Here is a 24682-nt window from a genome sequence, read left to right as displayed (position 1 = left end):
TGCAGGGCTTTCTGTTATACGAAGCAGCCTGACTTAACTTTTATCTTTCTCTGAGCACCATCTCGTTTTGTGAAATAAAAGGCATTCTGCTTTCAAGTTTGTGGGGTTTCTTTTTATTTTCTGAATTTTATTTATGACTATCTGAAATGTTTGCCCCAATGGGTATTATAGTAGTTGTGACACACCTATGAAATCTAGTGTCCCAGTTAAATCTTTAACAGCTGTAGTTTCTTGGTTACTTGAATATTTTAAGCCCTTGATGCTGCAAGAGTTTTCCTTTTGTTTTTCTTGATGTTAGCTACTGAGAGTGGTTCATAGGATATTACTAATCCTCTGTGTAGCGTGAGTAGTGAAAATGATGACTGAATGTTCCAGCGCTGTTCAAATTAGTACCGATCAACTGAACAACATGTCTTCTAATGTGCAAAAGCGAAGAATACAGGCATCGCAAGGCTGTACTTCCATTTAGCTTAGAATTCAATCGGCGATCCCAAAAGAACAAAGTGTGTATCTGTAAGTAATTGGACGTTGCATGTCAACAGGAAGAGTTGTAGATCATAGCTGAAGGATGGCTCTGTTGAAAGCTGAATCTGGATATTTTAATGTTTAAACCGTGGCTGGGTCTATGCCACTGAGAAGAGAAGAAAACAATACTCCCCATTTAAGAGCCACTATCTGAGGTCAGCGACTACGCTGTCATGTAAGAATCACTGTAGTTCCTTCCAATGTATAAGAAAGAAATGCAGTACTGTGTTTCGGGGTGGAACTGGCTAAGATCATCGGTTGGCATCTGCAACTTTATTCCAGCTATGGATCTGGCTGCTAACCAAACGGAGACATCTTTTAATTGTGAGCATTGTATCTTTGCCAGTTCAATTAGCACTTCCAACATTTTGATCCAAATCGGTATTTGAGACTTGATTCTTAGGCTGAGCTGTGTAAGAACAGCCAGTGTTTAACATCAAAAGTTAAAAAATAATAATGTTAGATTAGATGACTTCTTGTTTTCAAAACTAAACTAGCCCCTTTGAGGTAACTGCATCACGTAGAATGGAGCTTCTTCCAGACTCCTCATGCAGGAGTATGTTCTAGCCTTTTGTAGTTTTCCACGCTTCCAGACTGTATTCACTTTGTGTGATACTGATCGGTCTCACGCCTACCTCCCTGCCGCCTTTCTTACTCACCTGCACAGCTGTTTGCAAAAAGTTTCGTATTTCTTAAGCAGGCAGAAGGCACAGAGATGGAGAAGATAAAATTAGGTGCTTACGTGGGATATAATGATACCTAACACATCTTTTTCTTACTCACTATCTTTCACTAATAGAGAAAATTTATGCAAAGTGTAGGCTGCTTAAGTAGACTGTAGTAGCTGAGTCTACTTTTGCGGGTGATTTTCCCCCTCCTCCCCGTACTTGCTTAAGTATTTGTAAAATCTGGAAACATGATCACGTAGTCAGTGTTATTCCCTGATGTTAAATCAGTGGTGAAGATGGTGGAGAGTGCTAGAAGCGAGTATTTTTCTGCACAGCTTTAAGGTGATTTATTCCAGCAAATGGTATGAAGACTCCGAAACAGAGTAATTTACTTTATAATTTGTTACTGCTGTTACCCTTTTTAATATATAGAATGCTAAAACACAGTCTTCTGCTTTCTGATCTTACTTTTACTGCTGCGTGGAATGCTGCTAGTGGAGCAGTGACTAAAGAAGGAGGACTGTAGGGCTCTGGATCGAGTGTGGTTTGAAGTTACAAGTGAGGTTTTCTGTTAGTACATACTGTTTTACACCCGTACATGCAGACCAGTAAGATCTCTTTTAAGACTCACATCTTTTAAGCTTGTCATTTTCCCCTTGTATTCGCTTACTGTCCCTGCTTAAAGGATCTAATAGCGTGTGTTTCGCTGAGTGAATTGTGCATGCTTAAGCTTATAGATAGGTGTTGCTATCGTTTGGCTTGTGCCATCTTTTTTTTATTTTTATTTTTTCTTGTGGTAACATTATGATTATTGCTGTATTAGTTTTTAGTCTGATGTAATTGGTACCATGCCTGCCCTTTGTGCGTTGGGAAAGAGAGCAGGCCCTTCTAACCGAAAACATGGCTTTGTGTTGCCATGTGAAAATAATTCTCAGGTTCTCCCTACTCGGAATGTATACAGATATAAGAAGGATAGTGGAATGTAGATGTAAGATGTGGTGCTTGAGGGGAAATATAAGGTAGGATGGAGGTAGCTGAAAATAGTATATAGTAAAAATACTACAGTGCAACAGTGCTGCATTACTGTCAGTGTGCCTCCTTGCAGTCCTCGCCCAGCACCATTCTGTATCACTTAGGTTCAGTGTGCATGCCTTTGCCTTCAAACCTAGCTTTGGCTGGGAGGAAAGTTGAGGGGGTGTGTGTGTTTGTGTTATTTTGTTTGTTTGTTTGTTTGGGTTTTTTTAGTACTCCCCCACCCCCAGTCTAGTAATCGATATCGTATGCTCCTAGCCCATGGGTCCTGGAGATTTTGGGAAGGAACTGCATCATTAAATTATCTCGCATTCAGAGAACAGAGCTGAAAATATTTCTGTTTTAGCTTTCATTATAGGATGAAAGGAATAGGGATAGAAAAATCAGTTCAGCTTCAGGGAAGAGGAAGAGATAAGGCAGGTGGTAGAATGAGACTGAGATGGAAATTCCATTTATTTCTCTAACAGCTATGATACTCGGTGATGTCATATGTATTTAAATACTAGTGTCAAGAAAGATTCACATGGTTTCACTAGATATGTGACATATGTTGGACACACTATAGTAAGAGAGAAACAAATGCTGTAACTTTGGATTTTAATTCCTGCTTGAGCTGAAGCATGAATTGCTGAAGAACTTGGTAAACAAAGCATAACTGAAACAATGGGGATGCAAAGAGATGTGTCCTGTTTGCTCTCCCATGGTTTAAGCTTGATGGCTTATGCAGTTCAAAAGAGAAGCAGCACGTCTAGGACCTTTGCATTTGGATATTTTCATAGTGGGTGTGAAAGAGCCGCTCAGATGCTGCTGCGAGGAGGAAGTGGTGCTAAAAATGTTAACTTGAAGAAATACAGCTGTTGTCATGCAATGGAAATGTTTCCAACAGGTAGCAGAGGCAAAGTGCAGCAGCGTTTCTGGAGGAGCTGATAAGTACTGAAGGATGAAGAGGAACATTCCTTGGCAGAAAAACAGAGATCTGGAAATAAGTGACTTTGTAAAAGACTGAGTTATATGAGTTTCCTTTGAGAATGGCCTTAAAAGTTTATAGGAAGAGTTGTAGAAATAAGATCAAGGAAGAACTGAAACATGAAGTTGTATGCATGTGTTTTTCTAATTCACATAATGAAGGAATATAAATGCCTTGAATTTTCCATTATAACAGCAGAAGAGCCAGTTTAATACTTTATGATACTTCACCCTACTACTGTTGACATATTAGTTCAGAAATGTACTTATCTTAGCTATAGAAGATGGTCTGGATGGATTTCAACCCAGGGTCAGTCATGCAAATAGAACGGATCTACGGGAGCTGGATCTTGTACCCATACATTTGTTTTGCTGGGCTCCAGTTTGCCAGGTGTTCTAAAGTTAGTCTGTCTGCACTAGAATTCTTGTTATCCTTATGGCATTTAACATCATGCTGTTATTTTTCCCTCCAAAGGAACTTAGGGAAAGAGGACGAGGGAGAATGGTTTTGGATGAGAAGAATGTGTGATGGAAATCATAAAAATGCTGAGGCACGTGGTGATAAAAAAAAAAAACCTTGTTTTTCTCTTGGATTATTCTACTGGCCTTAGAAAATGACCTTTCTAAATGTTTTTTTGGTAAATGCTGAGAGAATAATCCGAGCAGTTTCATTAGAGCTGTGCTTTGAAGAATAATGAGCAAAACTTGCAGAGAGCTGGGCATCAAAAGTTGTGCAATTTAGAAGCAGAAAAAAAGAAAGTTATGCCCTTGTCTTTTGAGATAAAAATGTTAGGGAGACATGATCTGCAGAAACTAACTGAGGAGCAGAGAGATGCTGCATTTTAAATGAATCTTCAATCAAACTCACGCAAAATATCACTTTGGGTAGTTGTTATCCCTTGACATTTGCAAAAGTTGGTATCTGCTTTGTTAAAGGTGGTCAGTGTGCATTTGCCAGCCTGTTGTGTTTCTCAGCATTATGCTAAAGTCAAAACCCACTCCAGTTGCTGTTGTCCTCTACTCTTGCCCCCTAAAAATCCAAGTTGGTCAGGATCCCTTTTCAGAAAGCCTTTGCACCAGCTGAGTCAGCATTCTTTAGAGAGTGTTGTAGGGGAAAGTATGGCTGGAATGATGCCTTTCAGGTACTGATGTGTCTTTGTAGGAAATATTCTCAAGAAAACTTGTTTCTCCATCTTTATAATGCCCTAACTACGTACAGCTAAAATAATGAAAAGTGTTGCTGTTGATGCTGATGAAAGTACAGTTGGTTACCTGGTCCTTGTCACAGGCCTTCCTCTCCAAGGGCTGAGCACATAGGAGTTCCTTATTTTGTCATATAAAGTAAAAAACTGCTGATGCTGAAAACAAACTGTGGCCTCCAACCAATGAATTTTTAAATACTGTTCAGTTAAAAGTTATCCTAGGAGCGGAAAAAATATTACTAACTTAGAAATTCTAATAGTGTTAAGAATCTTTTATTTTGTGAATATAAAACATTGTACGATTACAGTCATTAGCTATTCCTTAAAAACAGCATTCTTCAAGGGGTGTTTGCTTTGAGTTACACAGGATTATAGAAGAGAACCGAAATAACTTAAATAACTTTTGAATTGCCCTTCTTCCTGAAGAACATTAGTAGACTTGAGACTGAAATTATGTGTAACTTTCTGAAATACAAACTACTTGCCTCATCTTTGTCTCTTTATGTCATTTTATATACACACAAGACAGTGTAGCATTTGGATCTTTGCATCATGATTAATGTTCCAGGGTTATGATGTTTCAGTAACTAGAGGCTTTTTTAAAAATGAAAAATCAATAGTTAGCTTTTCCAAGTTTTGATAATCTGATTCTACTGAAGTAGGTGATAATGAAATAGCAGCTAATTTACATTTCAAAATGAAAGGTTTTTTTTCCTTCAGCCTCAAGGATTTTTTCTTTTTAGAGATTCAATGGGAAGCTGAGGCATAATGACACAGTGACTTGCAGGTGTAAAACGCAGAAAGGAGTGGTGCCCACTGCTTTTAATCAGTCACAAATGGTTGATTGTTTGCTAGTTCATTCCTGCAGCCTCCGATTTGAATCAGTGGATTACAATAGTTTAATAGGTGCCTTTAAAAAAAATTAATGCACAACGTGTTTTAGTGAAATGTAGTTTCTGATGAAATTCAGTGGTAGCAGGTTAGTGTTCAATTCTTTAATGAAAAATCATGGTAAGTATTTCTCACAAAGGAAGAAATTTTGCATCAATTAACATGTGGTGTCATCATGTAAAGTTTCTGTGACTCATTATTTGGAATGTGAAGTTGTTTTAGATTAAGCATATAATTTTTAGGACAAAATATTGTGTTAGAATCCTGTTGTGAATGCAAACAACATAATTATTTTTACTTAGTTGATGTACTGGTAGAGATTGGTAATGTAATAGTTGCTGCTTAGATGATTTCAAATTTATCCCTGGAGTTTTGCAGTTCAAACTCATATTTCTGTTCAGCAGTTGTGAGATATTATCATTAAAAAACTCCACCCTTCTTGTCAAGCTATTATATTTGATTGCTAACAATTCAATTTTTCTTTAAAAAACAGATTATCTCAATTATATAACGGAATATTGGAAATATATATATAAAACCAGTGGTTACGAAAGCCTAGGGAAAGGTGGAACCGGGTCCTGTACTGAACATGGCTTTGCACCTTAGTTTTTCTAGTGTGATCTGTTTGTACTTTTGAAGTGAGGTGTTGCAGCACATCTCTTAATCTTCTCTTTGCAGGCCCTATGGTGAGACATTTATGTTGTCACTACAGAAACAGAAGATCATGAAGCATTAAACTATCATATTTGTACAGCTTGTAAGACTTCAACACTTGTTCCTTTCTGTTACGCGATTCCTTGACTTGGTGATAGTGGGCACAGGATTCCCTGAAAACAAAACAAAACAAAAACCCCAAACCAAACAAACCGAAAGCTTTGGAAGAGCAGTAACAAGTGATGTTTTCAGTCTAGTAGATTTCACTTAAGCCTCTGATATAACCCCCCATATATGCATAAGTAAGACTAACATATAATGAAACTACACTACTGCAGTGCTACTTTGGTTTTATATTTGATGGACTGTATGTTGGTCTTGCTTGAAATCGGAAAGAAACAATGTATTTTACTTGACTGAAATCGGAACTTGTTCCAGTTGTCAAGAACTATGTGTAAATATTTATTTGATGAATCCTTCCTGACAACACTTGAGAGTAATAGCAAAACAGAAGCTTGTTCCTGCTTTTACTAGAGATAAAACAAGGTTTCAGCTTCTGCGATCAAGTTACATTTTAGAGAGTAAAATTAGACTTCTCCATCAGGTTTCCTGCTGGGAATTAACATCTAGATGTTCTAGGAAGTTGGTGGTTTATACATAAGTAATTTCTAAAAGCATGTTCAAATAAATGCATTTTAAAATATGCTTTCAAAAACAAAACACCAAAGTATTGTCATGTTTGACATAAACAGAAAAGCAAGCACACATGTAAGAAGTAGAAGTACCACTATGCAAAATCAACGTTTAATTGCTTTCTGATGCAACTCATGAGGGAAGTTAAAATGTAAACTTTACCAGACTGAAGAGTCTCAGTACAGTTTGGATAATCCCAGTTACGGTAGCAGAGTTAAAACTGCAGAATATTTGCAAACACTTCGGAGGGGGCGGGGGGGGGCGGCAGGAATTCTTTACCCAATATTGGTAGTTGAAGCAGCCTGGGGACCCTCGAGTGCAAACATTAGAAAGGTGCAATCAGCCTTGATAAGTCTTGACATGAGGTCTGAGTGCTACCTACAAAGCTTGAGCATGTCAGATCGAGAGGGGCCACCCAGCTGGCTCACAGAGAGGTATAGCATGTCTGCCTTGTAATTCAACTTGCTTGAATTCCTTGTACCTTAAACAAAGGCAGAGTTATCCCAAAGATCTATAGTGACCCTCAGTGTCTCGTGTTATGTTTAGCTCATAAGGTGTTTTCTGAAGATGATGGCATCGAGAGAATTTTGGCTATTTGTGAGTCTTGCTGGGTTTTTTAGCTACTAGTTGTACATAGTCTCTAAGCAGGCAGAGATCAGATCTGCTGAGATAAAGGTTTATTTTTACTCATGTTACTGAGAAGACCATTATGCTGCTGAACTGGAGGAAGTTATGTTAACTCCTGTGTCTGGTCTGTCTATAGTGTGTAGCAATCTGAGACCGTTTCCAGGCTCATTTCATCAATCCTCTGCTGAAAATGCCAACCTAACATGACTTTCCCTCTTGAAGAGATTTCATGACTGTGGGAAAACTAGCTGCTCTCAGTTTTCCGACAAAAAAACATGGTAGGAAGTATCTCTCCTCTGCATCTTTTAAATAATAAAATCTGTCTAATAAACTCTTTGGACACTGGTAATTATGCAGGCTCTATAGGGGACAGATTAAGAACCCTATTATGACATGTAGTTCTATGTACCATAGAATGATATGAAATAAATTAGTAAAGTGTTTAGAATGCTTACAGTTTTAACAACATAGTTATTTTTTTACTTCAATTTGATACTAAGAAGATAAACAAATGGTTGATGGTCCCATAGTGTAACTGTTATGACTTAATACCCATCTCCTGATGGAGGTACAAAATTCACTTTAGTCCTTTATACATGTAATCTCTCCCATGTTGTCGGTTTGTTGTACAGGTTTTTACAAGGTTGTACAAGTCTTTTACAAAGCTATTTCTTTAAAAAAAAAATACAGTAAATATACTTCAGAAATCAGTGTTAGATGAATGACCTTAACTGTTTGAAAGAAAAAGGAATAAAACTGGCAACGTACTAACAAAGTCTGAAGACCTTATTGTTAAACTTGTGAATATAGCCTGTGTAATTTTTCCTGAACAGTATAGATTTAGACTTGTGAAATTGCTATAGAGGTCAAGTTGAGGGGAAGAAAGAAAAAAAAAAAAAAAAAAAAAAAAGAGGTAAATCATTCAAACTACTATAAACTACTACTTGTGCTGTGAATTTAACTTGCGCAGAATTGGTGCAGTAATGAGGATGGGGTAAGCCTTTTAAGTGAGTTCACTGTGGAAAAACCTGCCTTTTAAATTCAGAAATCCAACAGGTTTTGAATCACTCACTCTCCTGGTTGATGTTAATGCAGACACATCCCAGCAAAATAGCCGGTGGTCAGAAAGGATATATTTTCGAGTTCAATTATTATTAATATTGGATACACAAAAGCATGGATTAAACAGCTTCTCCTACAACAAGTAAATGGAAAAATTGAGTGACAAAAGCAGACTTATGCACTGTGAGTTTTCAGGCTGCTATCACACAGAAGAGTGGCTCAGACTTGCTTTCTCAGGTTTTTGGCATTAATTAGGAGCCCTTTGGTTTTGGACTTGGCGTGTGGTTAATGATCTTTGATGTCAGCAACTTAGCTTTGGCTTTACTGTGTGCAGTGCAAGAAATTGGAAATTTTTTTCTGAGTGGAATAATTCTTTTCCTTACAAATTTAAAATCATGACATAGGTGTCCCTCCAATGCAAATAAAGGAATGACTAAATATGAGTCATTTGTTCTCTCTTTCTTACTTTCTAACGTCACATCAAAGCTATTTTTCATCTCTTGCTTTCCAGATTTAAGTCAGAGCTGTAGTTAAATTTGGCTTGGAAAAAAAACATTAAGGAAAATGTATTTGTATTTTCTCAAGTAATATGGCATTAGATCGATGAGTTATTTGTTCAGCAGAAATATGTAGTTACTATTTAAAGGACCGTATGAATCAGACTTTCTTGCTGCTTTCCATTTCAGTGCAGATTTAAATGATGATATGCAATATCATGCGTGATACAGACAAACTTATCTGGTCACAACCTTCTTTTTCCATAGAAGACACAGTATAGCAGAATATTTTGTTGTTTTTATTTGGTATGTAAAAAGTGTATGCTTAAGTCTATTTTGTCCACCTATATTATTGACTAAAAAGAAATTTATTTGTTTTCTCCTTTTCAAAAACCTGCTTTCCCATTTTGAAAAAAAAAAAATAAATGGGCTTTTTATAATTGAAATTTATAGTTATCTTTTGCTGATAGTGTAGGTGGTTTTCCTGTGTTGATCAAAATTTTGAAGTATGTCTGGCATGAATAGTCTAATATGAATATCTAGTGAATTAGGAAATACAAAACAATTAGAGCTAGTATATATTGTTTCTACGCCTTTAACATGTGCACATTTCTTTTTAAAAATCATCTGTTGGATACAAGGATACCGGATGACTGTTCTAAAAGGATTAGTCTTTATTGATTGCCAGGAACACTAGCAAGTACACCAAATAGTAAACCCAATTTCATTGCCTTTCATACTTCTACTATTGCAGCTTTAGAAAACAGGTGGGGAGTGATGGTAACATCCCTAACCAGCGGCAGCTTGCTTGATCTACTGAAAAACACTAACTTCAAGGAAGGCTAATTTTTGTGAGTGATAAATGACCTTAAATATAAACTTTGTTTGGGACCTAACCACAGTCTTCTGTGTCTGCTCTTCAGCAATTTAGTCACATGTAATAGCTTTTTTGGCTTTTAGAGTTAAAGGAGAGGGTATTGCATTCTCTTTCCTTCAGTCCATTATTCTGTGTCTTCTTCCACTGACAGCTGGAGCGTTTGAAAGGACATTCTCCTAACTGCAACTGCCAAGTCACACATGCAGTGATCAAAGGTGTTCAAATCATGTCACTGAGACTGATTTGGCCTCACACGTTTCTGCACAAGATTCTTAGTAGGCTTTGGGGAACAGTGGGTGGAAGATCGAACTTGATTTCAGCTCCCTACAGGACAACTTGACTGGCATCTGAAATAGGAAATTGCTCCTCCACATCAATAAGAAATAAATACAGATATTTGCAATACGAATCTTACTCCCTGTGGTATTATTTATGGTTGGACACAGTCCCTAAAACACACAGATTGTTCTGTGAATTGTTAATTTAGTTTTCCTTGGCCACAATTATTGATGATCTTCTTATATTTTATTATTTTGCAAAACTATTCACTAGGTACTATTGCTTACGTAAACAAAATTCACAGGGGAAGTAAAGGTAAAATGTATACTCTGTGAGCATTTGCAGCACAGAATAAGAGAAAGAATTATTCTAATGTGGGCAGAAGGGAAGAAGCCCTAACGTGAATGCTTTTCTCTTCTCCATGCAGTAAGTGCACAAGTACATTTACAGTTCAGACAAAAGTGGAGTGATGGTCGTGTGTTGAATAAATGGGTCTTAGTACCTCTGAGAAATAAATGGACATAGTGGAAACAAGCTTTCAGCTCTCCTGCAGGGCCCTCTCATGTGGCTGCGAGTGTAAAGGAGAGGGCAAAACTGAGAGGTCTTTGGAGCTCACGGGACCGGAGGCTGTGGACAGCTTTGAGGGCTGTTACCTTGAAAGCATTAATTACTAGGGATCCCAAGAGTTCTGAATTGGGCTGGAGACTACACTAGTTCGTGGAAGAGGACTAATTAGGGCAAGTAGGACTTTCAGATCATTTAAGTGGGTCAACTGCATCTCAGCAGCAGGCTTCAAATTTTATATCGCAGACTTCAGAGTACGCAGAAGCATGAAATAAAGCAAACGAACTTTTGTTGGCAGCAGGAATGGTCATGAAATCACTTTTTTCTACACAAGAACAGAATAACAGTTTAAAAAACATTATATGTATAGATGTAAGCCCATTTTCTGTATTCTACACTGTGGCAGATAGTCTTGTGTTGTGAATATTGATGGGATTCTGTAATACCTCAGAAAGGTACTGGTACTCGTGTGCTGCTGATGTCTAATGATGGTGGTCTTTTGCTGCTGCTTCTTGTGTCAGACAAATGTTTCTTTGGGCTCTTGTTATTTTCACTGCATATTTATTTTCTTTGTCCTAAAAACCTGACTGCTTTCCTTTTCTGTCACTTACCTGCTTCCCTTGTGACACCTCTAACTTACTGTAAGTTAAGCATAGTAAGCAAAGCCTATTTTTACAGTCTCAGTCCACTCGATTGAAGGGCTCTAGAAGTCCATATAGGACCTGAGTTACGTGTAGACAAGCACGCAGAAACCACAGGTGAAAGGTGAAGGCAACTGGCAGATGGGATGGTTTGATAAAGGCAATTCATAGAATCATTTATCAAAATGATCAATCATAAAACATCAATTAGATGTTTTATTTCTTTTTGTGGGCTTGGTCTTGGAATAGTTGATTTGGAATTTTACAGTAAGAGGTTTGCTTCTGTAGAAACTGGCATGAATTAACATCCTTTTTTTTCATGTCAAAGATGTCTTGTAATTTCCTAATTCCAATGTAAATTCATAATTCCATAATAATTTACAATATCTTGTAAATCCATAATTCCAAAATCATAGTGTGTTACAAGCTGTTTATATAGTCTTACATGACTCATAACTTGATTTGTTGTAGTTCAGATAAAAATAATCAGAAAGTTTTTCTAAAACTATTTCCATGCAGACTTTGAATTTTGTTTGACTCTTGTTCTGTTCATGCTATTGCATAGGAATGCTATGTGATGTGGGTGTCTAGTTCCTCTAGACTGCTCAAAGGAGCTATTAACTAATAAAAGGTATAAAGAAAACAAAGTGCAAAAATACACTCCTTATGTTTCATAAGACTTCTTTGCATTAGGGATCACTTAGGAGTAGTTTCAATATTACCTTGAATGAGAAAGTTATTAGAAGAGTTACTATTGTGCATTTTATTAAAGATCTCGCTTAAAACTTTAAGATCTAGTTTTTATTAAGTCACATCTAGCAAAGCTTCTGTAGATTTATTCTCACATAAATATGCCCTGGAAGTTGTACTACAGCTTTACTATACACGTCTGCTGGTCTCAGTAGCTATGGCATCTTCCTTCAGCCTTGTTCTGCGCTGCCTCTCACCTGCTACTGTTACGTACTGTGAGTACTGGTAGATCACGTAAATGCTACATGAGGGTTGCAAGTGAACGTGACTAAATGTGTTCCAATATTTATTGTTGATTTTCTACTAGAACTGTTAACCACCCAAAAGCCCAGGAGAGCAAATCTTCAGAACATGGATATGTTTTTATCATTATGATATTTAATAAAGAATATAACGCTTTTGGCTTATGTGCACAAGGATAAACTAATCCTCAGGTTTAAAGTCACATTGCTGCCACACTCTATTTGGTACCAGCGAAGCAGTTACATTGCCTGCCTCTTCAGCATCAAGCAGAAGCAACTTGCTAGACTTAAACATGTGTATCTCAGTTAATTTTTGTTGAATAAATTTTGATCATTAAGCGATTTATCAAGATTATAGTCTTTGAATGCCACCATGAGAGTGTGCCCTATTTGAAATTTGATTTAAACATGCAGACCCATATTTATGAAAACAAATTACTTGAGAAGATTATTTACACACACATACACACACACATATTTTAATAGTGGGCTCCTATCTTTAGAGCCTTAGTGTCACAGGCAACAGAACAACAGATAATTTTTGTCACTCCTAGGAATGTGTTTTGGTAAATGGATTTCTATCTAGAGGAGAAGTAATAAATATATGCACATTCTTGAAGTCAAATTATGGATAGTAGTTTTAAGCTGAAGAGGGAAAATACAAAGACTACATAAAGATTCGAAGTTCTATTTCTAACCGCTGGATGCTCGGTTATTTTGGTCAGTGCCTCGCTTGTCTCAAATTAAGAAGTTGCTCTTGCTGCTCTACAGTGTATTTGGTGGCTGCTTTTAATAGTCACTTCTGGAGGTAGGTATTAATTTTTCTTCTGCTTTTGAATAACAAACCCCTTAAATTTTGTCTATGAATGTGTATTGAAACATTTGTGTTAAGAATTTAAAACTATAATCATAGTTTGAACTATTTGAACAGTTGATAACTGTAGTGATTAGCTCCCCTTGCAAGGTTTTGTAAATGCTGTTATCTGTAAAAGGAGTAGAGATATTGACCTGAAAGCGAGGATAGATGTGTGGAAGTTTTATATGCATTAGAAAATATTTTTCTTAATCATATATTAATATGGGTATTAACTTCCAATGGGTACTTGGTATTCTTCGTGTTTTTTCATAAGTAGGTAATGGAGATTATGGTTACCATGGTGTAGAAATGTGTGAGTGCTGCTTTCCTTCATTGCAAAAATGGGTCAGCTCCAACCCTTTTCCCATGAAAGTTTGTAGAACAGAATGATTCTTGCAAATAAAACATGCATCGTATTCTTCTGTTCCTGTGTTTCTTAAATAATCACCCAGTTTTGGAGCAGAGAGAGAGCACAAAAAAGGGCTCAAATACCAAAAGAACGCGTATATGATACATGCTGTGAAGGTAATACAAGTTTAAATGGGCATTCTCACTTGGCACGAGAGAGGCATGGTGTAAATAATTAGCTTTTTCCAAGAACCTTTTTTTTTTTTTTTTTTTTTTTTTTGATTGAATATGTCTCAAAAAATGCTTGAACTCATTTGCTTGAATAAGTCTTGCTTCTTTTCACGGAAGTGTTTCCTAGTTACTAATCAGATATTTTTTTCTAAAGAAAAGAAGGGAATTTTTGCTGGGTTAATGAACTTTCTTGGGATGGAAATGCATTCACTTCAGAATAATTAAAAAACAAACAAACAAAAAATACCAGCCCAGTCTCCCCTTCCCAAAACTTGTCAGAAACTTATTGTCTGGTGGGTGAGTGGGGGTTTTGACAGGTTTGCCATAGAGTGGGTTTTTGTTTGGTTAGTCGGTGTTTTTTTTCCTTTGGAGGGGGTTGTATTGTTGCAAGCTTTGGTGGGGGGGTTGTTTGGAGGGATTTTTTTTTGCCATGTGGAGGGAGGGCTTGTTGTCTGCAGGGTTTTTGTTGTTAAAGACAACTTCGGTAAGGAATGGCTTACAAAGGTGGTAATGAACCCTGAAAGCTGAAATTCTGGTTTTCTTCCTTCCTTTTCTTCAAAGGTATTAATACAACTGGTTTCTGGAAGTAATTCAGTTATCTTAAAGTATGTTTGTGAGTTAGTATAAGGCTGAGTATATTTAGGGCCTTCACTGAAAGCTTAAGCTATGAATTTATGTCAGAAAATCAAATTGAAACAGTTCAGGTACTTGTACTAGTGAACACTTTGAGTACTTCCACTGTACCAAACCCAGCACATCTGCTGTGATCCTCTGGTGGCATCTGCTGCTTATTGGGCTTTCCATGTGTCATTCCATCTTGTTTGTCTGCCACGTTAGCCTTAATTCTACTGTAAAAATACTCTGCTAATGTAAAATGTGCTTAGGCTTTCAAATTCATATATGAGAAATAACAGAAGGCCAGCCAGACAGTTTTGGTTTCACCCATTCAATTCTGTATGCTCTTCTGTACGTCCTTTCAGAAAACCACCCTGGTTAAAATTAGCTGCATAAGGGACTGCAGGCATTGTAATCTCTTGAGAAAATAATACAGCCAGGAAAAATACCGAATAATACACAAAACAAGAACTCAAACAATGTGGGATTTATTCTCATTTCTGCACTGTTGTGTTTTCCCCCCACTGTGACCCTAGTAATGTTGCTCATGCTTTTGTATTTCTGCTCTCTTTTCTTCAATCCCTTAGACTATGTTTCTGAAAAATGCCTGAGGGTTCAACGGTATTAATAAACTCGCCAAAGTGCTTCACAGAGCACAGGACATCTGCCTTACAGAGGTAAAATGTGAACTTAGCAGTCCAGCTGAAAAATGGGCTATAAAACTACCTGAAAGACAGTAGGCTAATTGCAGAACTAGAATCAAGTTGCTTTTTGGTTTGGGGTCAATCTGAAATTTTTATATTCTACTGCAGAAAAATAGTAGTTTCTGGTCCAGAATCCATTTCCAGTATGTCTAGAATACCTTTGGATTGAAATTCCAGTGAGAAGATAGTGCACTTGAGCAGAATGGTCAGTTGTTCTCTTCATACAGAATAAAGTAAGAAAGGTACTTAGCCACCTTGCAAAAGGCTCACAATTATGCAAGCAGTTTGCTTTAAAAATGAAGCCTGTGATATTTTTTGTACAAATGTGTTTTCAAGACCTTCGTAAAAACAGTTTGCAGAGTAGATGGAGTTGTTGCTCAACACTCTATTGAGATGTAAAATTTAGACTTTATTTTATACTGAACAAACAGTTTAAAAATTCAGTTTTGGAATCCGGAGTAATTTTGGTTATATGTGAATAATGAGGTTTTGCTTTGCTATAATGAGTGCTAGCAGGGATTTAAATTATTTATGGTTTCTTAGGGAAGTACTCAAAGCTATGCAACAGTTGGTCTGCTTTGTAGTTGTATAATGTACACATATATGATAAATAAAGACATCAAGCCTCCAGAAACTTATTTCACTCTACCCATAACAGCTTGTGTAATGCTTTCTACATTAATAGAAATGCATGATAAATCCAAATTTAAAACCAGAAATAAGAAAGACCTTGGATTCTTGTTGTTTGCAAATTGACATATTGAGTACATATTTGATTGTGGAAGCCAATGAAGTGTTTGAATAAAAAAAAGAACAAGGGCAACCTCCCATGCATTACCTTTGACGTAGAAGAAAACTCATTCTTTAACTGAAGGTGTCACCAAATAGGTCATATCTGGTGTCTGTTAGGAGGGATTTATCTTGGCACTGTCCTCAACCACTGCACGTGATCAAGAGATTAAGACAGAATGAGGTGACGGAAAGATCATCAATGCAGGCAGCAGAAGAGTAGTAACTAGGTCCTGCGTCTCAAGGTGAAGCAAGCGATACTTTGAGTAGTAAAAAGCTATTTCCCAGCATTTCTGGTTCTGCACAAGCCAGTTCAGTTTCCTGGAGTTGATTTGTTGAAATATGTTGTGGAGCAGTTAGAAATATTTAAAATATGGAATGGTACTGCTGTCAAAACCACTGGATATCACCAAACCATTCCATGAAATATGCATGTTGCAAGCTTTCTTCCACAGTTCTACCAGCTGAAGGATGTTTAGGTAGTTTATATGGTGTATGAATAATGTATCCCCCCTGTGCTTGAAAAAATCCTAAAGCATAGCACAACCAGTTAATTATAAGTGACAGTGCGGCAGTCCAGGCAGAAGTACCTTCTTGCACAGTTGTTGCTGTTGACAGCAGGAAGCCTTGATGAAATAGAGCAGACTGCTTTCTAAACTCTTGACGAGTATAAATTCTGTATTAGAGAGTCAAATAAGTACATTGGGAAACATAAAAATGAGATTTATATGGCAACATTTGGCAATGACTCCCTATGAAGTATGAAAAATATGAAATGTAAAGCTATGACATTGACAGTTTCAGGGAGAAGAAAGTCATCAATGATCTAGAAGCAATAACGCAGCAGAATTTCTTTCATTTTTTAACGAGCACATCAAGCCAGATGGCATGAGTAATGACTGCAAATGTAAATGTATTGGTCAGAGACATGCTAAATTAAAAACATTTACCTCAAGTGTCTAGATGATGATTTAAAAAAGTGGAAAACCAGTCATGTTTAAAATTCCATGTGCACTTGAGATTTTTGACAAAAGAAATTGGCCAATGAAGCTGAAAGTACTTGGATTAAAGATGTTGAGATCTGTACTCTATAATACAGTAATTTCTTGAAAGTTTATGCCTAGAAAAGTGACTAATGCAAAGTAAAAACAAACCCCCAAACGCCCAAATCCATTCAATTGTCTTAATAGTTGAATTCCTACTTAGTGTCAAGTTGCATTCAGAAATCTCCACCGTACAAAACCTCGGCTAATGCAGAAAGGCAGTTGGAAACTTAACTCTTAAGTATGTAAAACTTCCTCTTTACTCTGATCAGTGCTTTTCAAGCAGAAATTTTATACCTATAAATTTTATACACTTTTAGTGAAAGCAAATGTTAAGATTCAACTTCGGCTTACTGTAACTAGATGTGAACGACAGAAAGTAAGTTTGAAAGCTTGTTTTGACATATTAATTCCTGTGTATTTGAAAGAACCTGAAAAAAGAATTTTGTTGGAAATAAAGAGATTTATTTACAATTTGGTTCTATACATTGAACTGACTGGATTTGCTCTTATTGAAGTGCGTATGGTCACTGGACCCAGAGCTTTTTGAAATGGACTATTTGACTTTTTTTTTAAAAAAAAAAGTCAGCTGTGCTACGTATTCTGGCAACGTACTTCTAAAGTGATGTTTAGGCTTTAATATGCAAATGGATTACATCCTAAAAAAATTTCCTGAAAGGTGGAAATCACTCACTTGTTTGCTAACTATCTATGGCGACTTTAGCATTGTAATATTAAATATGTATAGTGAATACTACTTTTCCTGCTGCCTCTCAAATCAGTAAATAGACTTATCGGTTGCATGAATGCTTTGTGTCCTTTTCCCCCTTTCTTCTCAGTGAGCAATTAGAAAGAAGTGTATTTGTAGGTCAGATGGAACAAACGTCTCGGAGCAACATGCTCTGGGTCGCAGGTCTGTACGCTACAGACAGCATTCATGCCAGACAGCCAGCCAGTTTATCTAGAAGCTGCAGCCAGTCTGGAATCTGGAAAATAGCCAGGATTTTGTGATTTGGTCTGAGGTAAAACAGTAACTTTGTTGGTTTTTGACTCACACAGCTTTCAGTTAGAACTGCAAAGTGCAAGTTACTTTCTGATCTAGAGATCTCCAGGGAGGGCGTGCCTGACCCTTGAGCAATCCTTGTTGATCAAATATTAAGGGGCTGGGAAACAGTAACAATGAAACAAAACAAAAACATGAGACAAAACAAAAATTGCAGCATAATAAATAAAAACTATATTCTTCTCTCCTAGAGTGCTTTTGGATGCCAACTAAACTTGCTTTTTTGTTTTAAGATATAAGCTTGGTTTTTTGAGTGTAGTATTAAAAATGTAGCGGTCTGACTGTTGATTTCAAACATATCATCTGTCATGTACCTTACTAGGTGTTAAATTACCTTTTTTGCCACCCAGAATGTGTCAGGTGTCATGAGTATACTGTGGTAACTGGAGTTAGCATATTCAGCAGTTTAATTAGGACCACTATATATACATATATTTACCAGATATATTTTTTTTTTTTACTACATGTGCATCAATTGCTTTCCAGCTTTTTTATGGCTTCCATGGTTTGTTTAGTAGTAAATTATATTGCTTTGCCAGTAAGGAGGGTCTTTAATGTGTTACCAAGTTTTCTAACAACAGGAAGTCAGAAACAAGAAGGAGGTACTGATGGGAGAAATCGTTAGAAAAATGACACGAGGCCTTAGTGACTTGTGGATTTTCCTGTACCAGGGTGGAAGAGGTTAGTGAAGAGTTCAAAGAAAACTCACTGAGCCTGGTGAGCCACTCGATCCCTATTTTGGGGATCAAGACCTTCACGCTGTGTGACCCTGTAGAGCTAAATACAGGTGCATGACACGTGCAAGTCGGGCAGATGTTTCAGAATTATTTTACGTCTGTGCGGTAGCTGCACAGGTTTTATCTTCATCTAACGAGGTGAGTAGACCTTTCAACTAAGTTTAGCACAGCTTGTCAGGAAGGAGCTGGGTGCTTTTCCCTAGAAAGGGCAGGATGGCCTGCCACGTGACTGAACGATAAAAGCCCCTGCTAGCTTATTTCTACACGGAGGTGAAGGAGTAGGAGTGTCTTTGAAGGTGAGATTGTGCAGATGGAGTAAGATTGTGCAGCTGTAAGGAAATGCGCATTATCAACAGCCAGAGAAATCCCAGCCTGCTTGTCCACTAGCACATCTTGAGCAAGGTATTTTGTCCTCCTGCTGATAGACGCTGCTGGGGGTTACAGGGACGATACGTTGTTTTTTAATAAATAAAATTGCATCCCGATTCCAACAATGCTCCATGGAGAAGTGAAAGTGCTTTGCGTTCAAATGATTCTCTGGCATCCAGGGAAGTGACTATTGCTGCAAGGGCTGAGCAAACGGTAGAGAAATCCACACAAGCAGTCAGCCTGTTCAGTGCTGCTCTGTAGGAAGGAACGAATAATGTTACTATTTGGCATAATCCAGTAGGTTCCTAAATCATGTGCTATTTAGGAAAGCAGACAAAACAAGAATTGTGGGAAAAAAAAAATAATTTTAAACAAAAACACTAATTGTGTGAGTTGATGCCAAAATTTTTTTTTTTTTTTTTTTTTTTTTTACTTTAAAGAAGTCTGCACTGGGTTTGTATGCATTTAGGGTTTTAAAAGTTGTTATTCCCTGACAGGTATTCTCAAAGGAAAATGTAATCTGTTGTTTTATCAGTTGTGGATAGAAATCTGCGTGTTGTGATTAACAAACACGAACCTGTAATTCATAGAAGAGAAAATATTTTCATGGTAGAAGAAGTTGGGAAATAAAGAATGGTCTGACTCTCCTTTGCTCATGTTTGCTCTTACTGATGTCAGTGGAATTGTCCTCATCTGCAGGAATCTGCACCACTATCTAGTACCTGCATTACAGACATGAAATACGATGTGAAGAAACATTAGAATAGGACTTTTAATATTTTTATTCTAGGCTCAGTGAAGCAGAGAGGAGAATGCTTTCACAAGTACAAATCACAGCTAAGAGAATGTAATGTGAAAACCTGTACATAATGTTTGCACATCCATTTTTCATGTTGTGTTTTAACCTTTGTAGCAGGGGAATAGATTCACAGAACCGTACAGGTAGGTAGTGCTATAAATCAAACAAGAGCTAGGAAAGAACATTTTCTGAAATGCTCAAAATTTCAGAATCTGTTTTGAGATGACTCTAAAGTAGTTGTCAGAACATCTATTTCTCCTGGGTTATATAGCCACTACCCATAAAAGCTCAAACTATGTTCTGGGCAAAAGGCATCCAGCTGTGGGTATAGCTGGACCACACAGCCTCTTTTGGGGTAGACACCGAGACTTGTACAGGTACAGCTTACCCCGGTGTAGAAATGTCTCCTCTTAGATATGAAGTTGGCTGTGTCATATTTGAATTACAGTTTCATGCTAGTGTAGAGGATTTCTCTAAGTACCTTACACCAGTAAAACTGTACGGAGCAAGCAGCTGTGCTGGCTGAGGCACAATACCTCATTTCGCCTGAACATCATCTAGTAGAAAAGCAACAGAGGTAGTCAGGGCTTCCAGAAAGCTTGCACAGATGATTTTTGTCTCCTTTCCCTTTATTTGCCTCAGATAAAATGCTATTAACTATTAATAAGGATGTTAGCTTTCAGGTACGTAGTACAACTCTGCAACTGAGGTAATTTCTTCTTCTGATTAGCTTGTGATCTCAGTGGCGTAGCAATATTCTTGGGTACTAGTACAGCATCTAGGAAAACCTTGATCCTGGGTAAAATAGCATGTGATATATCCACAAATAATACGGATACTATCAAGAGACAGAGGAAAAAACAGCTTTACATGAAATGTGTCTCCTATAGATAATAATACTTTTTTGTTTATAATTGGCCCACACTCAAACAGAACAATTTAAATTCTCTTTATAACACTAAGGTCTGATTCATACAATCCCTCCAAATAAAACTTTGGTGCGAAGTGGAATGCTGAATTTCTTAGCAAGACATTTTCTTTTAAGATCACTACTAGAGGAGAGACCACCCCACAGTTCATCACTCCCAATATTACTTTGGGATAGAAGTTCAGCTGTAGCTATATGTTATGTACAAAAGGTAGGCACTAATAAAATATTTGGTAGGTTTAAATCCTCTAGCTATGAGCGATTAGGGCAGAAGGCAGAAAACTGAAGGCAAGCAGAGGATGCTATATTTTATGGTGGAATGTGCTCCGCAGGGGTATGATAAAACCATAACACAAAATGTTTGTGTATGTGTGGCTATAATGCCAATCAAAACTTCTGTATGCAGCTGTGAACCTGGAAGTCCCTTTAGAATCTGTTACAGTCTGACAATTCTAACAGAATATCCCAGTGGCTTGACAATTCATAATTTCTCATTGAGGGTTCTTGGTGATTTCTCACGGCTGTGATTTACAAGGATTGGTTTTGTTGTTAATGTTGATTTTTGGTGGGAGTGTTGTTTGTGGTTTTGTTTTGGTTTCTGTTTGGTGTATTTTTTGTGTTGCTGTGGGGCGCGTGTGTGTGGAGGTTTTTTTTGTTTGTTTGGTTTGTTTGTTTTTTTTAAACTAACACCTAATAAAAATGAAGGCACTTTTAATATTTTGAATTGCTGTTCTGGTCAAGTAATATCCTCTACTGAAAAGAATTAGAAATGTTAGTTTATTAAAGCAGTGTCCCCTATAATATTAGTCTACAGGGAGATAGACAGGCTGAGAACTTAGCAGTGCTATTCAGTAAGAACACCACATGGTTTCTGGTGGCCAAGATTACAAATTAGTAGTCTTCCTCAATGAAATTATTGTAGAAGTCAATGGCCTTTCATATGCAAGAGAAATATAATTTTAGTACCTGCTTTATGAAAGAGAAGACTTTTGATCTAGTGGACCTGTCACTGTGCTGTCAGCTTTCAAAGGCTGCAGAAAGGAGAATCATTCTTAATCATAAACATACTATCAAGATGTTTGTCTACATACCAGTAATCTCATTGTAAAAAGGACATATCCTTTTTATCACACTTATTTTACTAGATCGGGTACTCCTGCTAATATCAAGAGACCTGATTCTTTTTCTTCTTAGCTCTAGAATGGACCTGCTATCTGACCTTGAGCAAGTTACTGCCCATGTGTATGCCTCTCAGGCCCCGCTTGTAATTTGGGAATTGTCTGTTAAGCAATGTAGAGCAGAAATAGTTAATTTTTATAGTATTTGGAGTTGTACTTTTCACATAAGGGCCTCATTATCAATGTCGGTATTTCAATCCTCTGGGAGCTACTGTTGCACAAATAAATAATAGGTTAATAATTGCATTTTAGATGGTAAAGCAGAAAGAATACCTGACTTGTTAGTTTTTAGTAATGCATGATAATGGAGCCTTTATCTTGCTTTTACTGTGTGTATTAGAAATAGTTTTCTTCCTCCTGTTTATCTGCAAACCTTGATTATAGGAAAAACAAAATCAGAAATTAGTAGTTTTAATCTCTCAGGCTTGGAAATAACAATACATTTATCAATGAGACGCTTTATTCCATTGGTGATTGTGCTGCATTTGTCCAATTGGATCTTGCTTATCTGCTGAAACAATAGAAACTTTGCTTATCTTAAATCACAGACTAGACAAGCTTAGCTGTAGTTATAACTACCCTTTGTTCTCAGCTTTATGAAACACAAACTCATTAAAAAAGTTCACAACTCAGAGCAAGTTTTTAACATACACTGAATGTTTTCTTGTTACATGTGGCTTCAGCAGAATGTCTTGAAAACTTTGTCACTTTTAGCGAGTGCTTGTTTTAAACACAAACAAGTTGGTTGGTAAGACTAACGCAATAATAGTAGCGGGAAGTAGTTGACCACGGTATGTACTTAGAACCAAATTTGACAGACTTTACACAGCTTTCGAAGTGATGTGTCTTATTCATGGATTTGTCCCAATTAAGCTCCACCCCTGTTTTTCTGGGATTTAAATCTGAGTCATGCTACAGTTAATGCTGTTTCCCAAATAAAAAATACACTCATTCAGTCACAGTTATAAAAACAGATGTAATTCTACAGGTGTAAAATAATACAGAATTATGTTGTAAGCTCTTCTTAAACTCAAGGTCTGCCCTATTTTGTGTTTACTGCATGTTCTATACAGCCTGCATCAAATTATTCATACAAAAATTCCTTGGAAAAAGCAAATTGGTGAATGACAAAGCTCTCGTTTACTCTAAGGTGCTCTCTGTGTATTGTCTCTCTCTGCTTTACATCATTAGACACCTGCATGAACACACCAAGATGGCAAAGTCTTTGGTCACTTTGTTCTTGATGTTCTTAGTGAAAACAGAGAAATAACATATGCAAACTACATACCACACAATGGTGAGAAGTCCAAGTCTGCGCTGTCACTTAAGTAACAGAGAACTTCAGGTGAATCTAGTTGAAGTACAGAACCCGTGCAACACAAAGAAAAGATTTGTCGTTTGGGAGCCAGATGTTCTTAATAGGTGGCTGAGGCTGATGTATGGGTTTTATGCATCATGGATTTTTAAAAGGGGGGTGGGGTGGGGGTGGGGAGAGGGGAAACCCCAAACCAGTAGAGAAGTTCAGCATGACAAGAAAAAACAGCTTCACACCCCCACCCCCCATACCGAGCTCCTATCGCTGAATTGTTTGTGAGGCAGTGTCAGTGGATTACCTGAAACAGTGGCTGGCTGCTGGCACAAATAACAGTTAAGTAATTGCATCCTGAGTCACAGGCCTGAAACAATGAAAATTTCAATGAAGATTGGAAATTAAGACACATGCTCTGAGTAGCAGAAGTGAAGAATGAAAAGAATGAAGATGAGAGCTCAGAATGTGCTGTTTCGTGATCAGTAAGCAATTACTGAGCGTACCAGAACAGTGCATCCAGAGCCAGCCTTTGACAAAAGTGACGAATGCGGGAGTTACGCTGCATTAGCCATCTGAAAAAGGTGTCTAAAAAGAAATTAAAATTCTTAAAATATACCATCAACCTGCCATCGAAGAGAGAAGGCACAAGTTTATTACTTAAAAGGAATTATAAAGTAAAAGTCAGACAAGCTGGATTTAAAAGCATATTGTTTTTTTCCTTTTTTTTTTTTTTTTTAAGTTCTCACCAAAAGTTAGTAGTACATCAATGTTATCAGTGTCTTAATTTATCTTTAAGAATATTTAAAGTTAATAACATGAGGAGAGGGAAAAACAAAGTGCAAGAATTCTGTCCTACTAATAATTACACACTTCTGTAAGCAAGGTTTACATGGGATTTGGTCATAACCCAGACTTTCTCTGCTCATATTTTGGAAACTGCAGTGATTGTTTATGGCATGATAACCCTTTAAGATTTCTTCAAGGGAGAAATTTTTCTTTAAAATTTCCGGCAGGAGAATGACATATGGGCATAGTGTCAGTTTTAGCACATGTAATGTCAATTTTGAAAAAACTTAGACTCTTTTTGCAGGAATGTTGATTAGTCTCTGAAAAACATCACTTACTGGGTGAAATCCAACCATAACATTTTAATCACTTCCGCAAATTGTATTGGTTTGTCTTATTTCTGTACACGCCTACTGCAAAATGCAGCTTATGGAGACTAAGCAAATAAGAACTAGCGGACTGTTTCTGTAAGCGCTGGATCTGTTCCAGAGGTCCAATTTATTTCATTTCAAGGCGTGTTTGAGGATATCTTCTTACAGGAATGCCTTAGCATCCTTTAAAAGCTATTCTAAGAAAAAGGTTGGACACCCTTTCCAACCATCTGTGATGCACGATGGAACTTTTCCTGTGGTTAATGTAAAAGGGAGAGGAAGCTTTGGGAGATCTTCCAGGGCAATGGTATTTTCCCAATACCTACTCTTTTGCCCCAACTTCATTTGAAAGCTGGAATCACTGGTGTTGTGTAGCAGGTGTGCAT

At 37.2% G+C, this 24682-nt stretch overlaps 1 protein-coding gene across 2 annotated transcripts in view; it reads left to right on the top strand.

Moving 5' to 3' along the window:
• LUZP2 (leucine zipper protein 2) overlaps positions 1-24682 on the top strand; it is a 309887-nt gene that overhangs the window by 131073 nt on the left and 154132 nt on the right. The window lies entirely within an intron of this gene.

The sequence above is a fragment of the Falco rusticolus genome, chromosome 10 (assembly GCF_015220075.1).
Source record: "Falco rusticolus isolate bFalRus1 chromosome 10, bFalRus1.pri, whole genome shotgun sequence".
Lineage (NCBI taxonomy): Eukaryota > Metazoa > Chordata > Aves > Falconiformes > Falconidae > Falco > Falco rusticolus.
Note: the sequence above shows the minus strand (reverse complement) of the source record. Positions and strands in the feature narration are given on the sequence as shown.